Source organism: Octopus sinensis, linkage group LG1, assembly GCF_006345805.1.
Source record: "Octopus sinensis linkage group LG1, ASM634580v1, whole genome shotgun sequence".
NCBI lineage: Eukaryota > Metazoa > Mollusca > Cephalopoda > Octopoda > Octopodidae > Octopus > Octopus sinensis.
In genome coordinates this window covers 196113935-196137862 of record NC_042997.1, presented here as the reverse complement: position 1 = coordinate 196137862, position 23928 = coordinate 196113935, and positions in this window count along the sequence as shown.

Here is a 23928-nt window from a genome sequence, read left to right as displayed (position 1 = left end):
TATATATATTATATATATATAGCTATATATATTGTATTATATATGACAGACACGCTTGCATAAACACATACAAAAACATATTAGCCCCACCGAAAGCACACATCGGCGATGAATTTACTTCGGACGACGAATACACACACACAAGTTCACACGCACACACACTCACACACATACACACATATGTATGTATATATATATATTATATATATATCTATATATATATATATGGTGTGGTGGGTGTTTGTGTGGTGTGGTGTGGTGTGTGTATGTGTATAAATATACACATATACATGTATACATATATACGTATATATAAATATATATATGTGTATATAATATAAATACATACATATATAATTATTGATACATACATTCATATATATAATGTTATTTACGACTGCTGCTCTTTGTACTATAGATCCATATGTTTGCGACTGAAATTAAAAATTTCATGTGACACGTGAGACACTGTTGTGATAACAAGACTATTTGTTTTGATCAGATCTGAAAATGGCTATTTTGAAAACACTCCAACATAAATGTAAAAAAGTTTCGGCGTAAAGCAAACAATATACATACAAGAAAATCAAGGAAAACAAGCAACAGAAAATTGGAAACATATTTTGCAGCAATATATGTAGTTTTTCATGAAAATATTATCTTTATTTAATTCAAAAGTGTCGATATTGTATGAAGATAACAAATTTTTCAGAAATATATCAGAATAAGTGTGAGAACTTAGCGAAATATTGAATTTAAAAAAAAAATTATATTCGTTCAAATAGGCGCAAGGACAACTGATGAAAGGATGCGGAGTATATTCTTCTTCTTCTTCTTCTTCTTCTTCTTCTTCTTCTTCTTCTTCTTCTTCTTCTTCTTCTTCTTCTTCTTCTTCTTCTTCTTCTTCTTCTTCTTCTTCTTCTTCTTCTTCTTCTTCTTCTTCTTCTTCTTATTATTATTATTATTATTATTTATTATTATTATTATTATTATCAAGGTAGCGAGCTGGCAGAATCATTAGCACGCCGAGCAAAATAGCTTTGCGGCATTTCGTCCGTCCTTACGTTCGAATTCTCCCAAAGTTCAAAATTGCCTTTCATCCATTTCGGGGTCGATAACGTAAGTACCAGTGGAGCACTAGAGTTCAGTAGTCGATTAACCACCTCCATCAAAATGTTACGCTTTGTGCCTATAGTACGAAACATTATATTATTATTATTATTATTATTATTATTATTATTATTATTATTATTATTATTATTGCCTTTACACAGCTTCTAACGCTGGAGATGTACTACAGTGTCAGCTGTTCACTACCAGTGAATTAAGGTAACACCTCTTATTTTTCGAACACCTTCCGGAGTATTCGAGCGATTCCAAGCTGTGCTGTTTTCTGCAAGTGCTCCGCCCTTATTGCAGCCCCTATTTGTTCCACGTACTTCTCGACGTTTTTGCTCACTGTTCCCAGGGCTCCGACAATTATTGGGACTACTTCTACCTTTTTCATCGACCGCATTTGCTTATCTTCCCAAGCTAACCTGTCATATCTCTCGACTTTTCTTTCTTCCTTATCGCATACTTGTTATCGGCTGGGCATGATATATCTATGATCCAGCATAGTTTGTTTTCTTTCTGAATTAAGAAACCTGTCTTACTATTCTATTATATATATTATTATTATTATTATTATTATTATTATTATTATTATTATTATTATTATTATTTCAGTAGTTTAATTTTTATAGCGTGCTTCACTTCCCTACCGAGCGCAGCTCTGTGTGCCTTGGGTATGTGCTGTGATTTGGTGTGATGCTCTGATGGTATTGTATGAGAAGTGTTCTGCGTAGATGTGTGCAGTGCCTAGTAGTGCAATTTTCTGTATGTTATATGGTTTGTAAGTCCTGTGTTTTGTTATGTATTTGTCTGAATATTTTTTGTCATGCCTAATGCACCTACTATGATAGAATTGTTTCTGTTTTTGGATTCCACATTCTGGTTACCTGTATTTCCAGGTCTTTGTATTTTGAGAGTTTCTCCATTTCTTCTAGAGACACGTTGTCATCTGCCGGTATTGATACATCAATTAGAAAGCATTTTTTTTCTTCATGATCTCTGACAACTATATCTGGTCTGTTGGCCTTAATTTCTCTATCTGTGAGTCTCGGCATATCCCAGAGTATGGTTGCTTTCTCGTTTTCTGTGACCTTTTCTGGTGTGTGCCTATACCATCTTTTTTCTGTTGTTATTCCATAATGTTGACAAAGCTTCCAATGTATGTAGGTTCCAACTCTGTCATGTCTGTGAATATATTCCTTCTTAGCCAGGACTGGGCAGCTAGAGATAATATGATTTATTGTTCATCTCCACATATTCTGCTGTTACTTGTTAAAGTTCTTTTCATTACATTATTATTATTATTATTATTATTATTATTATTATTATTATTATTATTAGTAGTAGTAGTAGTAGTAGTAGTAGTAGTAGTAGTAGTACTAGTACTACTACTACTACTACTACTACTACAACTACTAATACTACTACTACTACTACTACTACTACTACTACTACTAATACTACTAACTTTATCATCCTCATCATCTTCATCATTAAAATCATTATTGCATGTATGTCCGGGCTGCTCAGACCTCTAACATCAATACATCATGTGTTCGTCATATTTTCTGTAATTTATCGACGTGAGTTGAAAATTAATTGTTTAAGACCTTCCCCAGAAAACGAAGGTTAAAATGTTCTCAGAAATATCGAACAGCAAAACATCAATCCCATTCTCATCATAAGACAGGGCAGTGTCCATGAACACTGCATTGTCTCATGTTGCAATGCCTATCTGCCTGCTTAAACTTTAAGCGATACATCACTCAAGATTGACAAAAGTTGAGTAAAGCTCAAAATTACTTCTCATTATTCATATTTCTTAAAACTGCCATAATGCTCAAGAAAAACTGAAAGATTCCCTGGAGAGGAAATGAACTGTTGTGTGTTCTGCCTGTGGCGTTTTGAATACTAAATTACATATTTCAAAGGGAAATCATTGAGTTTGCAGAGGTGTACATGAGGAGGTACAAACGACAACTACAACAATATGCATGTAAATGAATAGCATAAATAAACAAAAAATTATAACAGCTTTTATGTACGTATATATATGCACACCCATTTATAGAACTATTAGCATGTTACTTGGATTAATATCAAGTGGGTTTGGTTGACGGAAGCTGAAAGAATCCCGTGGTATATATATATATATATATATATATATATATGTATTTATGTCTGTGTTTGTTACCACTATCGCTTGACAACCGATGTTGGTGTGTTTACGTCCTCATAACTTAGCAGTTCGACGAAAGAGTCCGATAGAATAAGTCCTGGGGTCATTTTGTTCGACAAAAGGCTGTGCTCCAGAATGGCTGTAGTCAGGTGACTGCAACAAGTCAAAGAGTAAAAGAGTAATCGTTCCGGCTCTCAGCGTTCCCAGTTCAAAACCTACCGATATCAACTTTCCTTATATTTTCAGGGCAATAAAGTACAAATCATGTACTTTATTGTGAGTTAGTGTCAAGTTTTTTCCGTTTTTTTCGTTCTTATTGTCTTTTCTTTCGTGTCAGACCTGGAGAGATATAGGCTTTCCCATGTCTAAAAATACCCAAGTATGCCGTATGTCACGATGGTTCATCTGCTGTGCCATCAAGGATCTAAGAGTTTATGGCAATATGGAAAATATATACTTATGTAATGTGTTCTATTTCCCTTAATTAAATCACCAAACTTGTTCTGTATACCTCAACTAAATCTGAAGAAACACGAAGTCTCTGAAACGGCATGTAACAATATCACTTCCTATAATCCACGAAGAATATTTGTATACTGATATGAGAGCTTATTTGAAGAAAACAACAGAGCATTTGTAACTTTCTACTAATTAAAACATGAAACATTGCACACACACAAAACCACACACACATATATGTTATATATATATATATATATATATATATATATATATAATATATAGTGGTGTGTGTGTGTGTGTAACTGACCCCTCTCCCTAGCTCTTCTGTGTGACCCTTCTGTCCGGCGTTCGCCATGATAGATCGCTAGCGACTCCACATTCTTTATTTTCTCTCCTTGTTTGTGTCTTTGTACCTTTCTGTGGAAGAGCGTAGGCTCGAAACGTTAAAGGATTGTTCACTTCCCGAGCGTAATATCAATTTAAAACCAGTGGCTTACCATATTGAAAAATCTGAAGATTCAGAAAAATTATATTACATACATATGAGAGGGAAGACCACTAAGTGGACATCCATTATGCTAGAAGTAGACATCTATGGTCTTACCACTGCAATTTTTTCTTAGTGGTAAGACCTTAGTGGGTCTACTTATAGCATAATGGAAATCCACTTTGTGGTCATCCCTCTTATATGTATGTAAATTATATATATATATATATATATGGATATAGATTGCTAGATAGATATATTACTAGATGCACATATATATATTTCTTTTCTACCCACAAGGGGCTAAACATAGAGGGGACAAACAAGGACAGACAAAGGGATTAAGTCGATTACATCAACCCCAGTGCGAAACTGGTACTTTATTTATCGAATCCGAAAGGATGAAAGGCAAAGTGGACCTCGGCGGAATTTGAACTCAGAACGTAACGACGGACGAAATACCGCTAATCATTTCACCCGATGCGCTAACGTTTCTGCCACCTCGCCGATATATATGTATATCTATGCTTGAGTGCAATATTTGTATTATGCAATGAATTATATACATCTACATACATGCTTACATATATATTTTTCGTCAAACCTTTCTCCGTGTATTCTTTCTCTTCAATCCTTGATACATACATACATACACACATATATATATAAATATTTATAAAGCCATGCATATATATATATATATACATATATATATATATATATATATATATATATCCATATATATATATATGAGTACCAGTGCATCCAATAATATATTGATAGTTGATATCATGCTTTTATATTCTAATCAATGTTCCAAGAAGTAAACCTATTAAATCATCTGCCATTAACCAGCCAAACATATACTTTCACTTCTGGCGAGCTGATCCCGAAACAAAACGTAATATAACGTTTCGATTGGATAATTTTATACGTATTATGCTTTCTGCAATTCCAAATTCATAAATGATCCATATTTCTGTCCCGAAATTAATTGTATTCGCTATCATTATTGAAAAAGTAGCCATGAGATGTTTGCATTAGTGTTGTGGATGGTTAACCGCAGGTCAGCATTTTGTGAACAGTTTTTTGATCAAAAGAGTTCAATACGAGATATATAAATATGTGTGTGTGTATATGTATTTGTATATATATATATATATATATAATGTATGTATGTAATTATGTATATATATATATATATATATATATAATATACACTTATGTATATATTATGTATACGTGGTATAGATAGATTCATTGAGAGATAAATAGGTAGATAGATAGAAATTGACATAAGTATATATTGCAGCACACACATACATACATACATACATACATACATACATACATACATACATATATATATATATATATATATATACATATTTATATAGTACTGGTGTAGCGCATCTAGAAGTACGACATCAAATACGAAGTGTTTTTTGTGGGTAGCGGGGCTCTTTCATCTGTAAGGGGGATATTTGAAGGGTATTTGGCTATCATTTTGAGAATATCATGATATAGATACTTTCTCAATGATTCAACAAAAATAGTTTATTGACTTTTTGTTCACCCCTTCTTCGATCAACCCTGGAGTGAGTCTTGACATTCATATTTACCGAAATGTGTATCCGTGACTAAATATGCTTTCTTCCAATAAATTACACCGGGTTAGGTTCGGAGGCAATTGGTTGCTGTTTCTATTAGGTCGACCGAATACGAAGATATTACTCCTTTACTTCATCAGGGTTCTTGACAATAATATTTCAAATTTAGATATTATTTCTGATATTGAAGAATTTTTACCTTCTTCATTATTGTTGCGTTTTGTGAGTTAATCTTTTAATATTCAAACATAAATTTATAAATGTTCCCATTTAAAAGCGAAATCCCCATTGTCGTTTATTTCAATCTAATGAAAAAAAACTGATGCTGTGCGCGTTTATGAGGGACACCAAGGGCGAAGATCAGTTTGAAATCTGTTTGCTTTCTCTGAAACAGTATGAACAATAATACGCATTATTGCGTGCGTGTGTTATTGCTCAAATACTTAAACAGATGAAATACATATAAAATATGAGATATGATGAAAGCGATATATATATATATATATGAATATAATGTTATATATCATATTATATAAAACACACAGAATCGGACACGAGTACACACACAAATATATAAAGTACGTGCACAATATACAAAGGGATATACAGAGGTTAGATGAATACATTGCTAGACATATAGCATATTTATGTACATTCACATATTGCTTAAACGCATACATGCATATATTTTATTGAGAGAGAGAGAGTTACGCAGATAGGATGACAGATAGGATTAGAGAGGGAAAAATGAAAATAGCTGTTGCTTGTACATAAAATGGAATGATACAAAGGGAAAAAAGGAGAGCGAGGACAAGAAAAGCCGAAGCGAGAGAGAGAGAGAGAGAGAGAGAGAGAGAGAGAAAGGCAGACGGAGAATGAGACAAAGATGGCGAACTAAAGAAATTATAGAGAGATATTTTCAGAAACAATACTGTGTAATTTACAGCAGGTAATGAAGTGTTTGGTTCTCTAGCCCACGTTAACATTGATTTTTTTTCTCTGCTGTACATATATCACAGCTGCTCGCCTATACTCCGTGTTAATGATTGTCATTGGACTGGTTTCATATAGTAACTGAGCGTTTCAGAGTTTTTGTTTCGACAATTTACACTTGTGGTTCGTATTTTTACATGTAATAAGTTTATTTCCTTTCATAGGAAATTAATTTACATTGTTTTCTCGCATCTGAGGCACATACGTACATAATGTGTGGGTTTATTTATTCATTTTAACTAAGTAAAAGTGTGAATGGTCTTTGAGTTAATAAATGTGCATTGCATTCGTATGGCCTCAGGTACAGTCACATTGATCTGCACCTTGGGTAAGTGTTTTTTAATATATCACTGAGGAACCCAAAGCCTTGTTATTAAAGTTGGTAAAGGGAATCTGTATGAAAGCCCATAGTACATATATATATATATATATATATATATATATATACGTACGTGTATGTGTATACTCATACATACTACATACATACATACATACAAACTAATGTATATGCATATATAACATATATATATATATATATATATAATATTATATATATATATATATATATATACATATATATGTATGCGTGTGTGTTGTGTGTGGGGGGGGGGGTTAAATTTAAATAAAATGAGACAACCAAGCCAAGGCTCTGTTGAGTTTTCAGGACATTTATGAAGAGAAAGTTAGTCTTACAGATGTTTCTCGGATATTGGGGACATCTCTTCATCTGAAAAATCTGGGATGGTTAAATAGAGGAAAATATTAGAGTTCAATGTGGGGAGTTATTTTGGAAAAGGAAGCAAATAAGGAGTATACAAGGAAATAGGAAAACGAATGTAGAAATAGAAATAAAAATGTAGAAATATTTTATAACTCTAGTTCCATTATCCAAGGAAAGTTGTTTGTAGAAGTGGTAGAAATGTTTCCGGTCCGTGGTATGTAAATTCCAATAGGAGTTCATATTTTCTCATCACAAATGGATATTGTGGAGACGTACATTCTATGTGCTGTTATATATACATACATACATACATATATAAACATATATACGTACATGGATACATACATACACACACCAACACACACACACACACAACACACACATATATATATATATATATATATATTATAATATATAATATATATATACATATATATATATATATATTTAGATAAAATATATATATATATATAGAAAATATACACATGGAGGTACGTGTGCGTTTCTTTGTGCGTATGGATGTATTTGAAAACCGGTGTAGGCTTGTTTATATCCCCATAACTTAGTGGTTATGGCAAAAGTGACTGATAAAATAAGTACCAAACACAGAAATTTTGTAATGTTCGGCTATATACTTCAACATGGTGCTCCAGTATGGTCGCAGTCCAGTGACTGAAGCAAATAAAAAATGTAAGGCAGAAGTAGTTAATTATCGAAGGATGACATATACATAATATCATATATTGTAATATGATCATAATTGACTCAAGCTTTCCTTCTTCTTTTCATAAATGCCACTCATACACACCGATCAAATCAAGCGACTTGGCTCCCCTTCACTATAAAATATTCACCTAGAGTTTTAAAAGAGAAAAAATCATGTTTACTTTGGTTTTGGTAATATAATATTTACTAACAGAAGCAAGGGTCAATTGTATCGTCGTGTCTGTCAGTATTCCAAAACCAGTGAAATCTACGTTGTGAATATTTATTTGTTTGATTATCCAAACCAATAGAACTCCGTCAATTACGGCGACGTGTGTTTTAGTTTATTCGATCAACAGAACCTGCTCGCCAGATTAATGTGCAAGTGGATGAGCCCTCCTCAAACACGCATACCTATCATGTAGTTCTCGGGTAGAATCAACGTGACACAGAATATGGCAAGGACGGCCCTTTTAGCCTGTTGGGTGGACAGAAGCAATGTGACATAAAATGCCTTGTTTAATGACAATGCGTCACCACGAATTGAACTCACGACCTTACGATTATGATCGAATACCCTCGCCACTTAGTCACATGCATTCACTCGAATGATTGCAAGGCATTAAGTAAGAGGTGAGTTGGAAGAAGCGGTGAGCTGGCAGAACCGTTAGCACGTCGGGCGAAATGCTCAGCGGTATTTCGGCTGCCGTTACGTTGTGAGTTCAACTTCCGCCGAGGTCGACTTTGCCTTTCATCCTTTCGGGGTCGATAAATTAAGTACCAGTTATGCACTGGGGTCGATGTAATCGACTTAATGCCTATGTCTGTCCTTGTTTGTCCCCTCTATGTTTAGCCCCTTGTGGGTAATAAAGAAATAGGTACACTGTTGGATAGAATGCCTAGCAGTTAACTTCCTGCCCTTCGCAGCCTGAGTCCGATCCCGCCAAGGTCAAATTTTCTCTTCATCATTTCAAGTTTGACAAATGAATTACCTGTAGTTAAAGGGATTATTCTTTCACCTCATATTTAACATTAGAAAAAATTGACTGCGTCTTCATCTTGAAAGCCTGCGCACTGCTAGGATCCTACGATCATTGCGATAGCGAGGAAAGATATTTCAGGTGAATTTTGTTAGCACACAGTATTAATGTTTAGATCAGTATTCACATATTTTCCTCTCCCATAATTAAGGGTGTAATGTTGAACAACCACTTCCTAAGGACTCACCAATTATTAATTAATTTTGCACAAGAAAAGTATGGCAGACGACTACGAAACTTACATTAACTGAAGGCAAAATTATGTAAGGAACGGGAATGAATTTGATTTTCTGTATGAAAAGTGAAAATTCCAGATATATATTTGTCACTTTAGAAAGTAATTTATTTTCAAATATTCTTGTAAGTTATTACCCTTATCAATGTTTGTTCACTCCCAGCTCTATATATCTCTGAGCCATCGTAGATCTGACAAGGGTGAGAAGAACTGCGTTGCTGAGGAGGCGTAATGCGATCGAAACATTCTCAGAGTTGTCACTTTCTACCACAGATCGGACTCCCTAGCTATTAAATATTGACATACATTCATTAATTCAAAATTTTGGTTTATCTTTTTTATCTTTCTTGAACAGAATTAGTCTACAATTTCATGTCATTTCGTTTCAATATGAATGGCGCTCACTACCTTATGTGTGGTCATATCGACTTAATTATATTCAACGTATTTCCAGACGATGTATGTGGTTAGAGCGTCGGGATCACGATAATGAGGTAATACCTCTATGCACGCCGGGCGAAATGCATAGAGATATTTCGTCTGCCGTTACGTTCTGAGTTCAAATTCCGCCGAGGTCGACTTTACCTTTCATCCTTTCGGGGTCGATTAAATAAGTACCAGTTACGCACTGGAGTCGATATAATCGACTTAGTCCCTTTGTCTGTCCTTGTCTGTCCCCTCTGTGTTTAGCCCCTTGTGGGTAGTAAAGAAATAGATAATGAGGTAGTGATTTTGATTCCCGGACCTGGCTGAGTGTTATGTTCTTGAGCAAGACACTTTATTTCACGTTTCTCCAGTTCACTCAGCTGTAGAAATTAGTTGCGACGTCACTGATGCCAAGCTGTTTCGGCCTTTGCCTTTCCTTTGAACAGCGGTGGTGTGGAGAGTAGGGATGGTATGCATGGGCCACTGCTGGTCTTCCATAACTTGTGCTTCGGAAGGGGTAACATTCTAGGTGCAATCCCATGGTCATTCATGACAGATGGCTGTCTTTACCCTTTTATTCTTTATCCTATGTGTCTGAACATATATCAATGAGTGAACGGGAGGGAGAAAGCGTAAATGGGCGTGTGAGAAACAAAGAGAGAACGTGAGATATTGGTACTAAATTGAGTAACTGGAAAGCTATTTTGTTATATACCTATTTCTTTACAACCCACAAGGGGCTAAACATAGAGGGGACAAACAAGGACAGACAAAGGGATTAAGTCGATTACATCGACCCCAGCGCGAAACTGGTACTTTATTTATCGACCCTGAAAGGATGAAAGGCAAAGTCGACCTCGGCGGAATTTGAACTCAGAACGTAGCTGCAGACGAAATACTGCTAAGCATTTCGCCCGGCGTGCTAACGATTCTGCCAGCTCCACACGCGAATATATCAATTTACAGCTGAATTTGTTTCAAACACAACACGTATGAACAAACATACATACACACGTTCGTAAGATACAGAAGGGATTCATTTACAGTTTCTTTTAGTCATTATCAGAAATACCATCGACATTTCCTATGACATTGATGCTAGATAAGATAATTTGAAACCATTTATATATATATTCCCATAGATACTTTCAAGCAGGTTCAGGGTTCATTTGTGGTCCTTTAATTCTCAAATACTAATCTTAAACTCTTCGATGCTTCATTTGTTGAATGTAAGATATGATATTAGAACTTGATATTTTGGATAGTTGCCAGCTACACGCTTATCATTGAGAATGCATTTAAATTAAAATGGTGGCCTCAAGAATATGACAAAATACTCATTGTATGACATCTTCGTATATATCAATTTTATGATATTTAGAATAAACCTTATCTGATATTGATTTCTATATGATCTATCTACTATGATGACATATTCTCACCGCTCCACAAAACATCGCAATACCAACCGGATCCTGCTTGTAAATTTGGGCCGTCCATAAACTTTAATACAGTAAACAAACTGTTTGTTTACTGCATTAAAGTTTATGGATGCCATAAGCTGCTGAAATTAATGTGCATATTATATGCCCACGCGTCTTTTGTGTAAAAAAATATGGTACTTAATATGTACCTCTTAAAAAGATCAAGATCTAATGAAGGAATCTCTTCGACAGACTTGACTCAAGAGTAACGGATCAAATAGTTCAAATCACATCTTGCTATCTCATTGTTACCATCTCGGAATACATGCGATTATACAATTGTAGATATTTTCTACGTTTGAATTAAAGAAGAGCTGGTATACTTTTAATCGTAATTACTTTGATCTAAGATCTAAGATCACGACTGATCAGGGATGTAAATAAGAACGCTAAGAGTGGCTGTGTGGTAAGTAGCTTGCTTACTAACCACATGGTTCCGGGTTCAGTCCCACTGCGTGGCACTTTGGGCAAATGTCTTCTACTATAGCCTCGGGCCAACCAAAGTCTTGTGAGTGGATTTGGTAGAGGGAAACTGAAAGAAGCCTGTCGTATATAAGTATATATATATATGTATATATATATGTATGTGTGTGTGTGTGTATGTGTGTGTGTGTGTGTGTGTGTGTGTGTGTGTGTGTGTAAGTGTGTGTATATGTTTCTGTGTCTGTGTATGACCCCTTGACAACCGATGCTGGTGTGTTTACGTCCTCGTAACTTAGCGGTTCGGCAAAGGAGACCGATAGAATAAGTACTAGGCTTACAAAGAATAAGTCCTGGGTTCGATTTGCTCGACTAAAGGCGGTGATCCAGCATGGCCGCAGTCAGATGACTGAAACAAGTAAAAGGGTAACATTTCATAAAGGAAATATGAATTCCATATCCTGTAAAATTAACGGTTTTATTCAGAAGTGAAGAGCCTACGCACAGTTACTGTACACCATTGCCACACAATACACCATAACATGCTTTATTCAAGTGTTACATAAAGATCAGGTATTCTATATTTTAAAGTCTATTTTTGTTTCGCTTTATGTTCAAAGGTTATTTTAAAAAATATTTCCCTGTCATGGAATAGATCCTTCTCGCAGCTAATCGTTGCCTGATCCCTTATTTGGTATCTTCTAGATATGGAAACATGAGAAAGAGGCATTTGTTTTGTTAGCTATTTCTAAAAGTTTGCTTCAACAATACGGAAGATAATGAACAAGTTATTACTTTTTATAATGGTATTTTTTCGAAATATAATTTACTTTATTCGATACTGGATAGTTTGAAATCCATCGGAAGCTTTTAAATACGCTTTTATTTCATTCTATTGTCGCTAAATATACTTTCTTAATAGCAGGCTTTGTGTATGGAATTCGACATTTTCTCGCTATCTTTCTTTTGCATGTTTTCATTCCAATGTAACCACCCCGAATTGTATATATTCAACCCACAGTTTATTATAAGAATAGTTAGAAAGTTGATTCCTATTATATCCCTCTGTGTGTGTGTATTTTTTTTTATCCAGTTTTAAATATTCGGCTAATAATATTCTTTATTAACCGATTCTTTAAATCTGGGATTGTTATATTCTCTCTATTCATCCACAGCTATTTCTAAAGCTGTTTTATGCCTAATTATCTGTCAGTACCCAGAAATATAACATTCCTTAATTTTTGCACGTTTTTTTTCTTTATTCAAGGTCACCTTACCAATTTGAATCCATGTTGTGGTGTAATCCCTTTGGAAACCATATTTTTCAATAATAGGATAACTACGTCTTCACCGTGTTTAACAAACTACTTCAAGTTATTTATAAGAAATGAATTGTTACTCCTTTCGAAGTACCATCATTCTATCAAGGTTAATATATTGATTAGGGAAATTAGCACTCTAATAAAGAACGTTGTTGAAAGAAACATCTTGGGAATAAGGTTAGTTTAATGCTAATTTAGGTTTCGTGTTTGCTCTAAATCTGTACAAATCATTTGTAGATGTACAAAGTATTTTCATTGTTGATAATGTTTTGGTAATTAATTCGCGATAATTCTTATATTGGTTTGCAAAGATCGTAGTAGAAGTGTTATAAACTTTTGTAGACGGAGAAGTTATTGATGTGTCAACACCTTCTTTAACACCTTGTGTATTTCGATTTCCCTTTGGCGAGAGATTTCAATATTATATGTCGATCTTTCATTACGACCAATTCATTATAAACAGATTATTCATAATTATCGTCTCCGTACGTTAGAAAAACAGTCAGTTCTCAAACTGACAAATACTGGACATGCACCGCACCGCATTATTAGTGCTATATTCTCTCACCCTGCCATCTTTACTAATGAGAAGACAGAATTCTATTTGCATCCTCATAATTCTTTCTTTGTCATGGTGTTGAGCAAGATTATAAAAGTGGAAAGCATCGTGATTTTATTAAATATAAAAATTCGAACATCCATTTTCAAATCTTACGGTTTCCCCCCATGAAAGAAACGGCATTAGAAACGGTACTACTTCTCGTTGAATATATATGCTTCAATGCATGAAGTGAATAATGATAACTCACCGCGGAGGAAGTATTCGCTTAACACTTTCAAATGCAGCTACCAGGAGAGAAGTTGCATTTGTGCCCCCAACAATCTACAGAAGGAACACAGGAGATTGGAACATACAATGTGTCTATATACATATATTTCTTTACTACCCACAAGGGGCTAAACATAGAGGGGACAAACCAAGACAGACAAAGGGATTAAGTTGATTACATCGACCCCAGTGCGAAACTGGTACTTTATTTATCGACCCCGAAAGGATGAAAGGCAAAGTCGACTTCGGCGGAATTTGAACTCAGAACGTAACGACAGACGAAATACCTATTTCTTTATTACGCACAAGGGGCCAAACATAGAGGGGGAAAACAAGGACAGATAAACGGATTAAGTCGATTACATCGGCACCAGTGCGAAACTGGTACTTTATTTATCGACCCCGAAAGGATGAAAGGCAAAGTCGACCTCGGCGGAATTTGAACTCAGAACGTAACGGCAGACGAAATACCGCTAAGCATTTCGCCCGGCGTGCTAACGGTTCTGCCAGCTCGCCGCCTTAATGTGTTGATATATATAGGTGTTGTATTTTACATGGCATTATACATAAGTTTGTCCGAAACTAAAAGCCTGTGCGTTATTAACATCTCATATCAAGTAATTTCCATAAAAACTAGACAGTACATAAGTGATATTCGAAAATGTCATGGGTAGAAATAATATTCTTACACTTCCAAACACATTTTAAAAGTGCATTCACTTTTCTCAAACACATCTCCTTTGATAATTAATCGTTACTGTTTTACATTCTCTTCGCTCAATTGCTTACAAGAATCAGTTGTATCCGGTTCTTGTATTAAATTTACTTCTTTGAAATGCAAATCATTCGTATGAGATTGGTATTATAAACAACAACGTTTGACAGTTGATGCAAATTGTCTGGTCTAAAGTGTGTCTGAATTATATAGTTACATTACCGGGCAATATAGAAGATATTTTGAAATTGCACACTATTTGGTACATGACACAGAGACGCCATAGGCATATCAAAGAATAATTAAATTAATGTTAGTATATTTAAGGCTGTGAACATTGAAAGAAAAGCAAAATAAGTAGAAATAATTTTGTGGCGCGGAAAATATAATCAATAGAAACCATTCACTAAGATGACTTACATTTTTGGCAGATAATTTTCGGTTTGATTATGAATTCATCAGTGAAGCTCTTTCCAAAATAGTAATAGCTGCATCACTTCGTAAATGAACAATACATACATACATACATAGATACATACATACATACATACATACGTACGTACATACATACATACATACATACATACATACATATATAGGCACAGGTGTGGATATATGGTAAGTGAATTGCTTCCCAACCACATGGTTCCGGGTTCAGTCCTACTGCGTGGCACCTTAGGTGAGTGTCTTCTACTATAGCCTCTGACCGACCAAACCCTTGTCAGTTAATTTGGTAGATGGAAATTGAAAGAAGCCCATCGTATATGTGTGTTTCTTTGTGTGTGTGTGTGTGTGTGTACGTGTGTGTGTTTATGTGTCTATGTTTATCTCCCCAGCATCGCTTGACAACTGATGCTGGTGTGCATATGTTCCCATAACCTAGCGGTTCGGCACAAGATACCGATAGAATAGGTACTAGGCTTACAAAGAATAAGACCTAGTGTTGATTTGTTCGACTAAAAGGCGGTGCTCCAGCATGGCTGCAGTCGAATGACTGAAACAAATAAAAGTAAAAGCCATATATATATATATATATATTATATATATATATATATATATATATATATATATATGTACATATTATTGTGTCTGGGGAGAGTCATTGTGTTTTATTGCCTTATAAATCAACACACCGGTTTTTGTGTATGTATATATATATTTATTTATTTATATATCATTTTTTTCATATTGGTGTTGGAGCAGAGGATTAGCAGAACAATCTAGGAGAAAAAAGATGTAATCCAGCTAACCATTGAGATAGAAGCGTCTTTAAAGTCACAATAGATAAGGTGTATTTATAGGCGTTGTGAAAACTAATGGGTTGAGTATTGTTTACCATGATAGCGCATCTGGAACATAAGCTAGAGCTTGATTATCCTTCACGCATTGGGTGATACACACAGAGCCTCTGATTGTTGAAACAAGCGAAGCACAACGTGGTCTGAGGTAACATCAATTCTGATGTATCCAGAAGCATTGAAATATGCAGTATATGATATCAAGTATTATGTACGTACGAGGTACGATTCCACTTCTGTTTCTGCTTTTCTCTTCCTCTCTGTTTCATAAATGTATATTTCTATGTAATTATGTATATAAACATTATCGGTCGCATGTGTTTCGTTTATACACCAACTTGTTACGAGATAGCGTACTGGTAAGGGTCCTTACACGATGCCCAGTACTAAAGGACACTGAATGCCCCAAACAGTAGAGATTACTCGCTCAATGTGATCGTGAAAGACAGAAGTCGATATTTCGCTATTGTTTTAGCTCCTCAGCACCAGTTACTGGATTCACCTTGAAACGAATTGAACCATCGGTGAGGGACATGTATGCAAATAGTGTTAAGTCTAGTTGTTGTTGTGCTGTAGCCTAGAACATGTGAAATAAAATTAAATCTCGAATTTAAAGCAGGTCCGTACGTCATTATACATTATCGGTCGCACATCTTTCTCTTCTTTAATTTTTTGGGATATAAAGTTAAATAGAGCAGGGACTGCTGAGAAGAAGAAATTGTGTTGCAATGAACTTATATACTCTGAGCCTGAATTGAATACCTCTTTCACAATTTAGGCTCACAACGTATAAATTCACTGCAACACAATTTCTTCTCAACGTTGTTTGGACAACGCCGGTGGTACATTCTCTACATTAATCAAATGATGTAGCTCTCAGTAGCTGATGTTGCTTCGTTTGAGAGATCAAAGCTTCAATTTTTTTATGGCGGTCCCAGTAATCAAGATTCATCGTCTTTTGTTTTTCTCTTACTAGTGAGTGCCCTGTAGGATGACTCAATTCTCTTATTGTCTTGTTTAGTGAAGAGAGCAAAAGTATTCTAGATGTGGCTATTCAAATGAGAAGTAGGTACGTACATCACACACACACACACACACACACACACACACACACACACACACACACACACACATGTTTAAATTTATATAATTTATAAAGTAAAAGATGGACAGCGTGTTCTTAATGGCATCGCAACATTTGTCAATATAAAAGTAAGTGTAAATATTTCTAAGCCGAAACCAGGAAAACTGAAGTCTATCCGTGAAGAACTACAACGGACATTCGTTTTCTTGTTCTATTCTTTTCAGTTCAATTCATTTCTCAGTAACAAATTTATAGATACGCTGATGCCATTGACGTCCGCCTCTCTATCCCTTAATTTTACTTTCATTTCCTCGACCGCCACCATTTCTATAGTTGCGGACCAATCAAGTCTTTTCAGCAGACAATGGAAATAACGAATCTGTTGATAATAAATCATTAGCTTCCTAATCTCCATTTACTTTTCTACTTTTAACTGTATAGAAGCTATGTTTAATATATACATATTTTTAAGGGAATTTAATTAACCAACAATGCTACGTATTGAACCACTATTTCCTTGGATTTTAACCATCTCTTCACGAGGTTAACTATATATATCTCTTTAATACTATATATATCTCTTTCTCTTTCTCTTTTTATTTGTTTCAGTTATTTGACTGGGGCCATGCTGGTGCACCGCCTTTAGTCGAGCAAATCGATCCCGGGACTTATTCTTTTTAAGACCAGTACTTATTCTATCGGTCTCTTTTACCGAACCACTAGGTGACGGGGACATAAACACACCAGCATCGGTTGTCAAGCAATGCTTGGGGGACAAATACATACACACAGACTTATATATATATACATATATACGACAGGCTTCTTTCAGTTTCCGTCTACCAAATCCACTCACAAGGCATTGGTCGGCCCGGGGCTATAGCAGAAGACACTTGCCCAAGATGCCACGCAGTGGGACTGAACCCGGAACTATGTGGTTGGTTAGCAAGCTACTTACCACACACCCACTCCTGCGCCTATATATATATATAAATTTAAAATAAAAATAATAAGGGTGAAAAACTGAATATTAATTTGATTAATATCAATTTAAAACCAGTGATCTAGCATATTGAAATCTGAAGATACAGAGAAATTATAATACATACATATAAGTGGGATACGTTCTCAAGAAAATTTTAGCAAACGGCAGAACGTAAGTGAGCAAGACAAATGAAAAGAAACAACAGATAGATTAATCACAAACTAGTTTCGCTATTACCACTTACGTAATTACTTACGTAATTGTCCGTAGCTCGTCAGTGTGATCGTCTTCGCAAATATAATTTGCAGAACTATACATCCGCATGAGATTGAACAAGTATACAGTTCTACTAATTACACTTGGGGTTATCTTTCAAAAGTCTTCGTTTTGGCGCGGATCTACTTGTAGCATATGGACGTCCACATTCCTTTCAGTTTCCGTCTACCAAATCCATCACACAAGGTTTTGACTGGCCCGAGGCTATAGCAGAAGGCACTTGCCACGCAGTCACTCCTGCGCAAGACACACACACACATGCACACACACACACACACACACACACACACACACACACACACACACACACACACACACACACACACACACACATATATATATATATATATATACATACACGCATATATATTTATATACGTATATATATATATATATATGTATATATGTACATGTATGTGTAAGTGTGTGTGTGCGCATGTATGTATGTATATGTATATTTTTATGTTTGTACGTATTTAAACAAAAGTTTCCCAAAAATTCTCTTGATACAGCCATAATATTTGTAAAAGAAAATGACGAATTTTTGAAAAACAATTAAAAACCAGTCATTATATAAAAATATTTTAAAAAACAAAATTAACACAGAAAACATTTTTTCAGGAGTTTTGTTTTAATATACTTTCATTAAAAATATTTATATACCCAATGATTTTTTTAAACTTGAGAATTTTTTTTACCCTCTCTATTATATATATCTGAATGAGTGTGTGTGTGCGTGTGCAAAGAATCGTACACATGCGCGCGCAAGCGTGCGGATATCAGAATTATTTGTTTAGACATGGTAACAGAGATCTGATGATCTAGTTTTCTTTGTTTATATTGCCTTGAAAATATAGAAACCTACAAGCACAGTAGTGAGCCCACTTATCAATTAATGCGAAAGTGCATGCACGATGTCTTTCATATTGAAATTAACACCAAAAGATTAATATTGCAGAATGGCCCTATGGAAGCCACGTGGTTAAATTAATATATTCGCCTCTCATACCTTCTGAGGTATATATATATATATATGTATGTATATAGATATATGTATGCGTATGTATATATATATATATATATATATATTATATATATATATATATATACATGTATGTATGTTTCTAAATGTATGATATGGAAGAGAGTGTATTGAAAACACGGATGCTAACTTGTAAAATTTCATATCTAAACTTTAGTTTTAATTATAATTAAAACTAAAGTTTAGATATACTAGCAGTATCGCCCGGCGTTGCTCGGGTTTGGTTCGACTGCTGCAATTGGAATTTTTGAACTTAAAAATTTTGCATTATGTAACTTGTTATTCTCTTCAAGTGAACATTTTTCTGGTTGAAATACACTGAAAATTGGCTACACAGCAGGGAAAAATCGTAAAAAACAGGGATTTTCATAGAAAAAAGCAACTTTTTGATGTAAATAAGTTTTGGTGTTAACATGGTTCGATTTGAATTTTATCTTCTACAGAAGGAAGAGCAAGCCTTCGTCTATCATACTCTGAATTTTGGTCAACTTGCGCCGCAGGGTTTCGGAGGAGATAGTGTTAGTTGAAGGCTACCAAACCTGGCGCACACAGACAACTTCAGCTTTATATAGAGAGATACACACATATTAATACACATACATACACACACACACACATGTATGTATGTATGGATCTATGTATATATGTACATCTGTCCACTTCTTGCCATATTTTTATCCTTCACTTCCTACACACACACATTCACACACACACACACACACGCAGATACACACACACAACTGCACGCACACACACATTCACACACACACACACGCAGATACACACACACAACTGCACGCACACACACACACACATACCTTCTTAGCTTACAATTTCTTTCTTTCAACAATTGACAACTGAAGTGCGCTCGCAAATTAATACTACAAAAACTTAGCGACAGAAAGTAAATTAAAAACCAATTTACCTTTTCTGTTGAGTTATGACAATTCGAACGTCTGATTTCCTTAAATCCCTCTCTTTTCTTCAACTGAACTTAGTTCCTATCGTTTCTTAAAGTCCTTTGTGAAATCTAGGAGTGTTTTTTTGTTGTTGTTATTTCTCGAGAAAGTTTTGTTTCCTCGACACTAAAAACTAACGGGAAGGAGACAACAGTCCCAGTACAATTGGTGTAATAGTGTAACTCATAATGTGAGCGGCTAGCATCTACTCACCATATGTCAGTGAATTGTGTGTGTGTTTTTGCAAATGTGTTCGAATGAGAAAGTGAATTGTGTTTGGCGCCTTTTTTTTACTAATAACAAACACACACGTGTCTGTGTGTGTGTTTGAGTGTTTGTATGTAGTTGTTTGAAACGTTTGTGTTTGTCACTGTCATATATGTATATGTTTGCGTGTCTAGGTGTGTAAAGAGAAAGTAGGAGAAAGTGTGGTAATAGAAGGAGTGAAGCATTTGAAGTGAGAGAGGGAAATCGTAAAATATTGAGTTTTCTCGAATTTTTGCTTAATTGGGGGTCAAATTGAAAGAAATTTATATGCCATGACCCAATGGAATGTACTTCTAAAAATCATAGTTAAATTCTAATTGAAGAAATTGTGTGAGGAGTAAATCGTTATGTATTTGTTTGTTTGTGTTCCCTCTGTTTTTTTTTTTGAGTAGTGGTTTAAGGTACACTTGCAAAGAGAAAGTAGGAGAAAGTGTTGTAATAGAAGGAGTGAAGCACTTGAAATGAGAGAGGCAACTCGTAAAATATTTAGTTTTCCCGAATTTTTGCTTAATTGGGGGTGAAATTGAAAAAAATTTATATGCCATGACCCACTCGAATCTACTTCGAAAAATCATAGGTAAATTCCAATTGAAGAAATTCTATATTGTACAAATGTACTAAAAAGAAACATAGTCACAGGCAGAGAAAATCTGCCTTTTATCATAAGAAGATATATATATGTGTGTGTGTGTGTGTGTGTGTGTATGTATGTGTGTGTATTCTTCTACTTGTTTTAGGCATTTCACTGCTGCCATGCTGGAGCACCACCTTTTTTGTCGAAGAAATCGACCCCAGGACTTATTCTTTGTAAGCCTAGTACTTAATCTATCGGTCTCTTTTGCCGAAATGTTAAATCATGGGAACATCGGTTGTCAAGCGATGTGGTTGGGAGGACAAACACAAACACGTAAATACAGTAATACCCACAAACATATACTTATGATTTAGTTGAATAACGTACTTAAATTAAGGCACCTTGCTAATCCGCTATAATCTGTACACCCACAAAATATCATTTGAATTTTTATTATCAAGCCTCTATGTAAGGTTACTTGTGCCCTCTCGTGTGTGCAGACACAGTACCTCAGCTAAGTGAAGATATCCGCTCTTGGTAATTCAGATGTGACAATATAGATAAGTAACAAAGATGTATGTATAGGTGCCAATTCATGTATCGATACAGGAGTCGGACAAAATAATGGAAACACCTAGTATCATAACATCATAATTTTGAAATATCTATAAAACCGTCAAAAGCTTGTTTATTCTTAAGTTTCTTGATTTATTATTAGTATTGCTTAATATGTTTTGCTAAAATTGCTCTTTCTTTTCAGATATCATCAGAAAAAGGTAATTAAAATTTATTAACATGAAAGATCTATCGGACTTTCAAAGTGGTCAAATTGTTGGTGCTCGTATGGCAGGTTTTAGCGTTTGGTGGATGAACAAGTACTGTTTCAAAACGAACGGCAACCTTTGAGAAAGAGGGAAAAACTTCCTCGTCGAAAGAAAACTCTAGAAGAAAATGAAAACTTTCAGAAAGTGTCTGTCGGATTCTTACGCGAATTGTTAGAAAGATCACAAAAGTACAGATATCAAAATTACTGCAGAGCTTAATGACTACCTCGAGAATCTAGTTTCCACAAAAAAACTTTTCACCGGGAGCTGCACAAAGCCGGATTTCACGAAAGGGATGTAATCAGAAAACCACTACTTTCAAAAACAAACGTTGCAATGAGTTTAGTGGGGAGTAAAAACCTACCGAATTAGTACCCAGATCAGTGGAAGAATATTATTTTCTCGGACGAGTCATCCTTTACCGGCTGAGTATGCGTGTGGAAACAGCCAAAAGAAGCATTTAACCCAGGTTGCCAACTTGCAGCTGTTAAACATGAGGGAGGATCTGTGATGATCAGGGGTGGGGGTTATATCTTGGAAATCTGACGGCACAGTAGTTTTCCTTCATGGCAGAATTAATAGTCAAGGCTATTTAAGCAGTTTATCTGATTAAGTTCATCCTATGGTTGCGGAACTGTTTCTGAGGTGAAACTCAATCTTTCAGGATGATAATGCACCAATTCACACTGAATGGCACGAGGAATATTCTAGTGAAGTTGAACATCTTATCTGGCCACCACAGTCCCTAGATCTCAATAGTATTGAGCATTTATGGTGCATTTTAGTAAGTAGCCGATATCCTCCACCACCATCTTCACTACAAGAACTGGAGACTGTTTTAGCTTATGAATCGACACAAGTTCCCATGGAAACAATTCTATCTTTGTACGATAGAATTCAAGCTGTAATTACTGCAAAAGTGGGTCCTACCTCATATTGGATTTGTTTGAAATTTTAAGGTGTTTCCTTTATTTTTACCAACTCCTGTATACACACACTCACACACACACACACACACACACACACACACACACAAACACACACAAACACACACAAATATATATATATATATATATATATATATATATATATGACGCGCTTCTTTCAGTTTCCGTCTACCAGATCTACTCACACATTTTGGGGGCGGCCCGAGGATATAGTAGATGACTCTTGCCGAAGGCGCAACGGAGTGGGACTGAATCAGGAATATGTCTTTGGAAAGGAAGCTTCTTACAATACAGGATCTCCTGCGCCTCGTTCTGGGATCACCAGTACTTTATTATCTCGCTTCTTCCTAGCTCTCCTGTCAAACTATACTTTCCCAACTAGTCGCCATGTTTGATATCTAATTTTTTGTATTATTCTCTCTTTTTTTATTTCCTCATATTCCTTTCTGTTGAAGGCTCGAAATATAAAAGACATTCTCACTTTCCAGAGTGTCAAACTAATACACCTGCTTGTCGCTCATACACCTGTCTTCCTCTTTTTTGCTTTTCTGTAACTTTCAACTACATACATACATACATACATACATACATACATACATACATACACCCCCCCCACATATATATATATATATATATATATATATATATATATATATATATATATATGTATATATATATACTTTATTTAAAAGCTGCAGAAATATAACAAATGCTGTTACTTAGAGTTTCACGTTACCGTTCGTCGGACAGTTTTCTTAAAAACAGAAATAGAAATAATGATATGGTCAAAACCAGTTAAAGGATACATCTTTAAAAGTGGATTTGTTTCTTTGGTCCTTTCAATTAATGATCTTAAGCATGCAAGGAACAAAATAAACAAAATAAATGAATTCAGTATAAATTGATCCTATTATAAAAATTGAGGAAAACC